The sequence below is a fragment of the Giraffa tippelskirchi genome, chromosome 7 (assembly GCF_054371585.1).
Source record: "Giraffa tippelskirchi isolate mGirTip1 chromosome 7, T2T-mGirTip1v1.2.pri, whole genome shotgun sequence".
NCBI lineage: Eukaryota > Metazoa > Chordata > Mammalia > Artiodactyla > Giraffidae > Giraffa > Giraffa tippelskirchi.
Window position 1 is genome coordinate 85840378 of NC_137281.1, and position 9528 is coordinate 85849905.

Consider the following 9528-nt stretch of genomic DNA (forward strand, 5'->3'; position numbering starts at 1 on the left):
AGGCCTAGTCTTGTTCCTGGATGATTTCCATTTTTCCAGTTCTTCTGGCTCCTGACCTTGGCTCTGTGTCCGATTTTCCACTCTGCTCCTGACCTTTGGACTTGGCAGTGGTTCTTTATTTCTCTAGCTTTGATCTTGGGCATTTGGCTTCACTCCCCCCAGCATTTCTCTACCCTGGTCATCTACCCTCCCTGTCTCACCCCACCCAGCCCACCTGACCATAACATCCCTTTCAAAGGAGATGTTCACACAGGAAGAGATCTGGGCTATCACAGAAAAGAAAGGAGCCAGTGAGATCCGTGTGAAGCTGTCTTCACTGGAGTTACCTATCCCTTCTCTCACCTCAGGGAGACATGTCAGTTAGTTCCCAGAGAAACTGCTCCCCCACATGGCCCCCAGTGAGCAGGTTTTCTTACTACCCTATAAGTGACTGAACCAGCATGTAATTCAAAAGCAGTGAATTCACTGACTGGCCAGAGACCATGTCTCTCCACTGAGGATTTGAACCAAAAGTCAAGAGTCTGTAGCTAGTTGGTTTGGTTTGTGGACCTGCAAGGTCACATAATGTTGAAGGTTAGATAGGGCCAGTTAAACATACTCCCAAGGTAGAGTTTTAAGGGGGAGCTGAGGAACCTGGACTGTGGGAAAACCATGGAGCAAACAAGCTTAGAGGAAGAGGAAAAGTGATGTAAAGAGAAAGCCACCTGGGGCCTTCCCTTCTGGCTCCCAGGAGACTGCTAAGCTGCCAGCACTTTGTACTGAATTCTTTTGCTTTTTCCTAGGCTTGTCAGAACTCCCCCCCCACCACGAGTTTTATTGAGATATAATTGACATATAACATTGTACAAGTTTAAGGTGTATTACCTACACATTTTGTGAAATGATTACCACAATAAGTTTAGTGAACATTTATCACCTACATAATTTCTTTTTTTTTCTTGTAGGACTTTTAAGATCTACTCTATTAGCAACTTTCAAATATATCATACTAGAATTTGAGGTTTACTCACAGGGGCAAAACTGAGACAGGCTGGAATCTGGGACCCTTTACTGCACTGCTTTTACCTGGACAAATGTCTCCTCCCCTCCTCCTGGAGAAACAGAATACAAAGAAACTATGAGGCACTGAAAATAACTGCATACATGGGGAGTCAGGCAAATTATGAACTATAAAATACAAAAAGGCCAAAACACAACTGTCACTTCTTTTTTTAATTTAATTAATTTTTTAAAATATATTTTTTATTGAAAGTGAAAGTGTTAGTTGCTCAGTGGTGTCTGACTCTGACTCCATGAACTGTAGCCTACCAGGCTCCTCTGTCCATGGCATTTCCCAGGCAAGAATACTAGAGTGGGTAGCCATTCCCTTCTCCAGGGGATCTTCCCTACCCAGGGATTGAATCCAGGTCTCCTGTATTGCAGGCAGATTCTTTCCCGGCTGAACCACCAGGGAACCACCCCCCCCTCCTTTTTTTAATTGAAATGTAGTTGAATTACAGTGTTGTATTAATTACTCATACACAGCAAAGTGACTCAGTTATACATACATAATACGTACATTCTTTTTCATATTCTTTTCCATTATGGCTTACCTCAGGATACTGAATATAGTTCCCTGTGCTATACAGTAGGACCTTATTGTTTATCCATCCTATATACACCAGTTTGCATCTGTTAATCGCAGACTCCCAATCCAACCCTCTCCCATTCTCCTCCCCTTTGCCAGCTGCCACTTCTGAGGTGCCAGGAGCCAAACCAGAGTACTACATGTGATCCCTGCACACAGCACCACGAAGCGAGTGGGCAAACCACCTGAGCCAACCTTCCAACCCAACCCACCAATCCACCCTTACCCTCACCCCCCTTAAGGGACCAGCTCACCCGTCCGCCCTTGGAGAGCCAGCAAGGGCATCTGTTACTTGTTTTCACTGCCGTGTGCTGCATCATGAATTCCAATAAAGCCTTATGTGAATTTCTTGTCTGGCCTCTTATTAATTTCTGTTGATTAAAGAGTTTAAGAACCCAGGCTGGTAACAATCAACAGCAGCTTGAACAAAACGGAAGTTGATTTCTCCTGTAAAAGTCCAAACGGGACTTCCTTGGTGGTTCAGTGGTTAAGACTCTGAGCTTCACAATGCAGGAGGCTTGGATTGGATCCCTGATTGGAGAACTAAGATCCCACATTCCACAAGGTGAGGCCAAAAAAAAAAAGTCCAAACAGGGTGCTAGTACTCTGTGGGCAACAGCAGCAAGCTAAAGATGCTCTGTGGCTCCTATTGGTTGGTGGTTCAGTGTCAGTTTGCATTGTGGGTGGTGCTGAGGTTGGACATGGTGCTCACCTAATTCTAACTGAGAATTAGAGGCAGGAGTTGCAGGAATTGAAGAATGTGAGTGAGCGTTGCCCGTCATGGTGGAGCCTGTTGTGGCTTCTGGTCTCGTAATAGTCACAGAGGCCTTGATTCCTTCTACTCCTCACTAGGGGCTCAGGGGCAGGCATTCAGTGTTCTTGGCACTACAGTTCCTCTTGAAAAATTTCATTAGTGAGCAATAGTCATTTCAGATTTTGATCATCGATCTGTTTAATGACTCTGGAATGCTTTACAAGCCAATTGTTTTTCTTGAAGTTAGATTTCTGGGGGCAGTTATACAAAACGGCCCTAAGTGGATAGGTGGGGCTACCTGTTCTGAACAAAGAGGAAAGGACTGTACAAGCTGCAAGGCACCCCTCCCCCAACCCAAATTGCTTCCAGACATGGCCTTTGTTATTGGTTATCTCTCCGAGGACCTTGAAATGAGAGCAAAAAGCAACTTTATTTCAGAAAATTCAGAGGCAGATGGAGGCTACAGGTGTCCCACCCAAGACGCTGACCTGGAAGGCCGAGGAGCAGATCCCATATTTATATAAGGAGCTAGCAGAGTCCTGTCAGTCCCAAATTAGCTTAAGGCAAGGTCTTCCTTGATGGCTCAGAGGGTAAAGACTCTGTCTACAATGTGGGAGACCTGGTTTGATCCCGGGGTTGGGAAGATCCCCTGGAGAAGGGAATGACAACCCACGCCAGTGTTCTTCCCTGGAGAATCCCATGGACAGAAGAGCCTGGAGGACTGCAGTCCATGGGGTCGCAAAGAGTCGAACACGACTGAGCAAGTAACACATGCACACAGTCCTCGGCCTTGACATAAACACCAGTCAACACACAACCCAGGTGACCTGAAGGGTTTTAAGAAGCAAGTTTGTTTGTTCCCACATTTGGAATGGAAACTAAAGTAGGACAAAACAGGCCTCATGAAATCTGGGATAACCCACTTTTCCCATAGTTTCAAGCTTCTAGGGTTTGATCCAAGGTGCTCACTGAAGTCCATATGGTGTCAAGGCCTTTGCTGATGCCGAGGACATCACCCAACACAGGTCACACCCAAAGGCCAGCACCAGAGCACAGCTTTGACGGTTATAGAAAACTCCCAGGAGACAAAAAAGAAGGAATAGAGGATCCTGGGATCCAAAGAGAGCAGGCTTTGTGTCTGGAGCCAGAGCTCTCAGGCCGTCAGACATCTTCCTCCCTAAGCTGCATCAGGAGGAAACTAGCGAAACAGAGGATGGGCTGCTGCATGGGGCGAGGCGGCGCCGTTGGAGACACAGGAGCTGCGTGACAAGAATGGTGGCAGCAAAGCGGTGAAGAGGGTGGGCTGGTTACTTGCCAGTGACCAAATCTTGCTGCACTGATTGGGAACTTAGTCTGTGGGGATGTAACGGTGCAGTGGTCCTACATTTACACTTCAGGATGAACTGCTCAGAGAGAGTGCTGAGCAGGGGAAAGTGGGAGGTGCAGTGCTTCTGGCTGGCAGGGACCCAAGAGCTTCACAGGGCAAACTAGTCAGCAAGCAGGTGAAGCACGGGCTGGCCCCGTGGTGCTCTCTGGACACCTCAGGCTCCCTGGAATACTGCCATCACACGGCCTGGGGACTTCCCTGGTGGTCTAGGGGTTAAGAATCTGCTTTCCAATGCAGGGGACTTGGGTTTGATCCCTGGTCGGGGAACTAAGATTCCACATGCCCATGCACCACAACTAGAGAGCCCTCACACCACAGGGAAGATCCCATGTGCCTCAACTAAGACCCAACGCAGCCAAATACATATATAAATATTTTTAAAAATAGACAAACACTGCCTGTGCAGCCTTTTCGCCTGTTCAGGCCCTCCTGCTTGGTGTTCCTCTGCAGGCCATGTCCACCAGCCCTGTCATGCCTCGTGCAGTATATGCTATAGTTCTGATTTGGGTTCTGATACCCTTGCAGCACATGTTTGGAAGGAAATGGAAAGTGCGCCTTGAAACTGAATTTCCTTCTTAATTAAAGAATCTTAACGGTTCTCGAAGCATTCTGCCTTTGAGAGTTGTTTTCCAAACTAAAACAAAAAAAAAAATAAATGAAAGGAACACCTCTGCTCTCCAGTCGTCAGGGGCTCAGACTTGTTCTGTCTTTTGCTCTGCCATCCTTCGGGGACAGCAGAAAGGCGGGAGCATATCATGACAAAATCATGATAGCTTTGAAAGAATCAAATCAGGGCTCTGAAAGAAAGGAGAGGCAGTGAATGCTTGTTGCCAGGCAACCACCAGTTTCTACTTAAATGGAGAGATTGTGGGGCTTGATGCCTGTGCTTTTTTTTTTTTTTCCGGTTGTTGTTTGTTTTTGGCCAAATTACATGGCACGTGGGGGATCTTAGATCCCAGACCAGGGATTGATCCCATGGCTGCTGCATTAGAAGCGAGGAGTCTTAACCATTGGGCCACCAGGGAAGTCCCTGAAGCTTGGTTTTAAAACTTGACTTCTGCCATCCACTATCTGTGTGACCTCAGGCAAGTCATTTAACCTTTCTATTCCTCAGTTTCTTTACCTACAAAACAATTCCTAGTTTACCAAATGGTTGTGGGTTGTAGAGTTATCCTAAAAGAGCCTACCACATGTCTGCTACACGTTGACACATGCCTAAACACTCTCTGCCATTGCTCTGATTGGTTCTTGAGAACTATATTTAATTTTCTTCTCAGGCCTCCTGGACTGCCACTCTCACTTTAAGGAGGACTGGCATCTCTGCACAGATCACTGTACAGTGACCTTTTCTCATTTTTAGCTGCTCAGCACCTATACAATATTCCACTGAATGAAAATATGATAGTTCATTTATCAACTTGACTGTGTGTAGGACATTTGTAACTTTCCCAGTGTTTTACTAGTATGTATAATACTGCTCTCCACACACTTCTGATATACATATACAGATGCTCCTTTGGGGTATACACTGAGTGAAATTTCTGAGTTACACGCTAACCCTTGTCCTCCTCAATTTTGCTAGATAATATAAGACATCTTTCCAAGTGGTCCATCAGTTTACCCTCCCACTGGCAGCATATGAGTGTCTGTTGCTCCACATATATACCAACAGATTCTTAAAATTTTGCCATTCTATCAGATGTGTAGTGGTGTTTTACTGTGGTTTTGACAAGGTTTTATCTGTTAGTTGTGAATATCTTGTCCTCCACCCCTGTTGCTTGTCTTTTCATTCTCTTCATAATATCTTTAGTGAATAAAGTTCTTAATTTTAATGTATTAATAGTTTCTTCCTTTTTATTGTTGCCTTCTCCTTTCTCATTGGTACTTTTTGTTACTGTTTTAAAAAATATTTCCTTACTTGGGGTCATGAAAATAAATATTCACCTAGTCTCCTTTTCAGAGGTGTAAGTTTTTATGTTTCATGTTTATATGTTTAATCCACTTTGAAATTGATTTTTGTGTGTTGTGGCAGGAATTTTTATAGATACCCAATTGGCACAGTGCCTTTTATTGGTCATTTCTCAACAACTCTGCATTCCCACCTTTGTCCAATATCAATTATCTACATATACGAGGATCTGTTTTGAGGCTCTTTATTCTGCTCCATTGGTCTATTCATTTATCTTCATACCAGCACCTCACTATTTTGATATGGGAGTGTAAATTTTTTAACCTTAGTTTACAAGAGCAGCTTGGCTATCCTTGGCCTTCTTTTCATTCCTGAATACAATCTCAAATTGACTTGTCAACAACAACAACAAAACAAAACCAAAAAAACAATTAAGATTTTCATCAGTTTCATTTGGGGAGGATTGACATCTTTTCAGTATTGAGTTGTATTTCCTAAGACTACAATATGTCCATTTATTTATTTAGACCTACTTAAATGTTTTGCATAATGTAATAGACTTTTATGTGTAGAAGCTTTGCATATTTTTAGCATGATTTACTTCTAGGTGCTTAAGATTTTTAGTACCTTTATTGAGATAAAATTAGCATACAATAAACTTCACAATAGAGTGTACAATTTAATAAGTTTACCCTGTATACACATCCCAAACCATCACTACAATTCAGATAATAAGCACATCCATCACGCTGAAGGATTCCTCATGTCCACCCTCTCATCCCTTCCTGCCCAGACATCCCTGCTTCCTACTCTGTACCCAGGCAACTGATGACATACTTTCTGTTGCTATCGGTCAGTTTATACTTTCCAGAATTGTATATAAATAAAACCATACAGTATGCGCTAGTGTGTATCAATAGTGGGTGGGGGTGGTGGTAAAGAACCTGCCTGCCAATGCAGGAGACCTAAGAGATGCAGGTTGGATCCCTGGGTCGGGAAGATCCTTTGGAGGAGGGCATGGCCACCCACTCCAGTATTCTTGCCTAGAGAATCCCATGGTCAGAGGAACCTGACAGGCTCCAGTCCATAGGGCTGCACAGAGTCAGACACGACTGAAGCGACTTAGCATGCAGACTGTAGTATGTATCAGTAGTTAATTGCTTTTGGGACTTCCTTGGTGGTCCAATGGCTAAGACTACACTCTCCCAATGCAGGGGGTTCCATACCTGGGCAGGAAACTGGATCCCACATGCTGCAGCTGAGAGTTTACATGCCACAATTAAAGATCCCGCATGCTGCAATGAAGATAGAAGATCCTGAGTGCTGCAACTAAGACCGGGTCAAATACATAAATAAATATTTAAAAAAAAATAAGTTAATTGCTTTTAAAAGAACTTTTTTACTTTGAAATAGTTATAGAGTCACAGGAAGCCACAAAAAAATGGTTCAGAGAAGTCCTCTGGACCCTTCACCCAGATTCTCCCTTGGATCTCTACGTGTCTGGTTGCTTTCTGCCATTCATATATGTGGGCATGCTCAGTCACTCAGTCATGTCCAACTCTTTGTGACCCCACAGACTGTAACCCACCAGGCTTCTCTGTCTATGGGATTTTCCAGGCAAGAATATTGGAGTGGGTTGCCATTTCTTTCTCCAGGGGAACTTCCCGACCTAGGGATTGAACCTGGGTCTCATGCATCTCCTGCACTGTAGGTGGATTCTTTCATTGATCTCTCTGCTCAAATACAGTCTGCTCACACAGAGCTTCCCTGAGCAATCAATGTAACATCATGAGCCTGGAGGACTCTCTCACCTCTCCCTTTTTTACTTTATGTCTAGAACTTATTCATATCTGATTTTCTCATTTGTTTATTGTGATCTCATCCAATTAGAATATGAATTCTGTGAAGACAGGGACCTTGTCTGTCCTAGTCAGTGACTAGAATAGTGCCTGGCATTCAATATGTACTTGTTGATTAATAACAGATCTTTCAGCAATTGCACAATATGAATATTGTTCTCTCCATGTCCCAGATGAGAAACTGAGAAAGATTATGCGACTTGTCCCAAACCACACAGTTGGTGGTGGTGGTGGTGTGGACATTGGGTGCTGAGTTTTGAATCTCTGATTTCTAAAGACACACTACCCTCTCTCCTTAAAAAAACTCTGAAACAGGAAGCAGGGCAGGATGAAGGCGACTGCATCTATCTCCTTAATAGTAGCTTTTTTTTTTTTTCCTTTTTATAACTTTACTTATTTATTTTTATTTTTGGCTGTGCTAGCTCTTCGTTGCTGCACAAGTTTTTCTCTAGTTGCAGTGATGGGGGCTACTCTCTAGTTGTGGTGCACAGGCTTCTCATTGCAGTGGCTTCTCTTGTTGTGGAACATGGGCTCTAGGGTGTGTGGACCTCAGTAGTTGTGGTGTGTGTGGGCTGTAGAGCACAGGCTCAGTAGTTGTGGCACACGGGCTTAGCTACTTCTCGGCATGGGGGATCTTCCTCGATCAGGGATCAAACCCGCATCTCCTGCATTGGCAGGCAGATTCTTTACCACTGAGCCACCAGGGAAGCCCAGTAGCTCTTCTTTATACCACAGATGTAGACCCCCTAGTGCCAGGCCAGGGGTAGCGAACATCCCAAGTGGTCAGTTCTTGGGGTCACTGGCCTCAGCAGCAGTGGCAGGGCCTGCAGGTCCCGATGTGGATGTCACTTCCCTACCTCCCAAAAAGGGCAGGCAATTCATCCCCACTTCATGTTTATGTTTTTGTTAATGAATTAATATTTCTAGCAATTTACTTCTAAACCATTCTTTAAATGGTCATCTAAATCTTTAAAGGGCCATTATAGTTCATTACAATCTATTTCTTTAAACAAGCCATTCCTGATGTTGAAACTGTCTTTTTTTTTTTTTTTTTTTTAGTTTTTGGCACTGTGTACTGTTTAGAACAATAGAGAATAACTTTTCAAATAAAAACTGGGTGAGACACTGGAAAAATACTGGGTAATACACTGGGAAAATTATTTTCACATGTAAAAATTCTGCCTATCTTCAATTAAGGTTTATGAAAAAGTTAATTTCCAAAAAAGATACAAGCTTCATAAGTCATGACGAAAGTTAGCTGGCTTTCTTGAGGAATGAAATTAAAAACAGACTGCACTGCTTACTTTTCAGCAAATTCCACTTTGCCAAATTTCAGAAGGAAAAAGCCTGACGTAGTTTCAGTGTTGTTTCCTTGTCTGGGAGAATCTGGATGACTTGCTCCTCTCTGACAGCCTACTTTGTCATCACTGCTCCCAATCACAGCTGAATCCATCAACAGGATGGCTTCACATGCTAATCATGCACAGCTAAGAATGACAAGCCCAGGTTGGTGCAGATAAATCCTCTACTTCTTCATTGGATGTCAAACATTGTTCTATATGCTCCAGTCAATTTGCATGGAGCTGGAACAAGAAAGAAACCACATTACTTACAGCATATTCATCAACCTTCTGGAATCTGGTGTATTGGTCAGTTACTTTTTCCAGTACAACTTGAGTGGGTATCCAGTAGCAATTTTTCTTCCAGAGCTTCTGATCTGTGGCCAAATGCATGATCCACTAAACTGAGTCATGCTGTAATCTGTGTTATAATCAACACTTTGGAAAATGTATCATCACTATCACATTCTTCAGAAGGAGCCACTCTTGGTGACCATGATTCCTGTGGCTGTTCTGGTGTGGGCATAGGAAGGCCCCCATAATCCTCTTTCCTACTTCCTTTACCCAGATTTTTTGGTTGCTCTTTCTCCAATAAGTGAATACTGGACTTTATCTACTTAAAAAAGAAATCATAAAACAATACATATTCAGT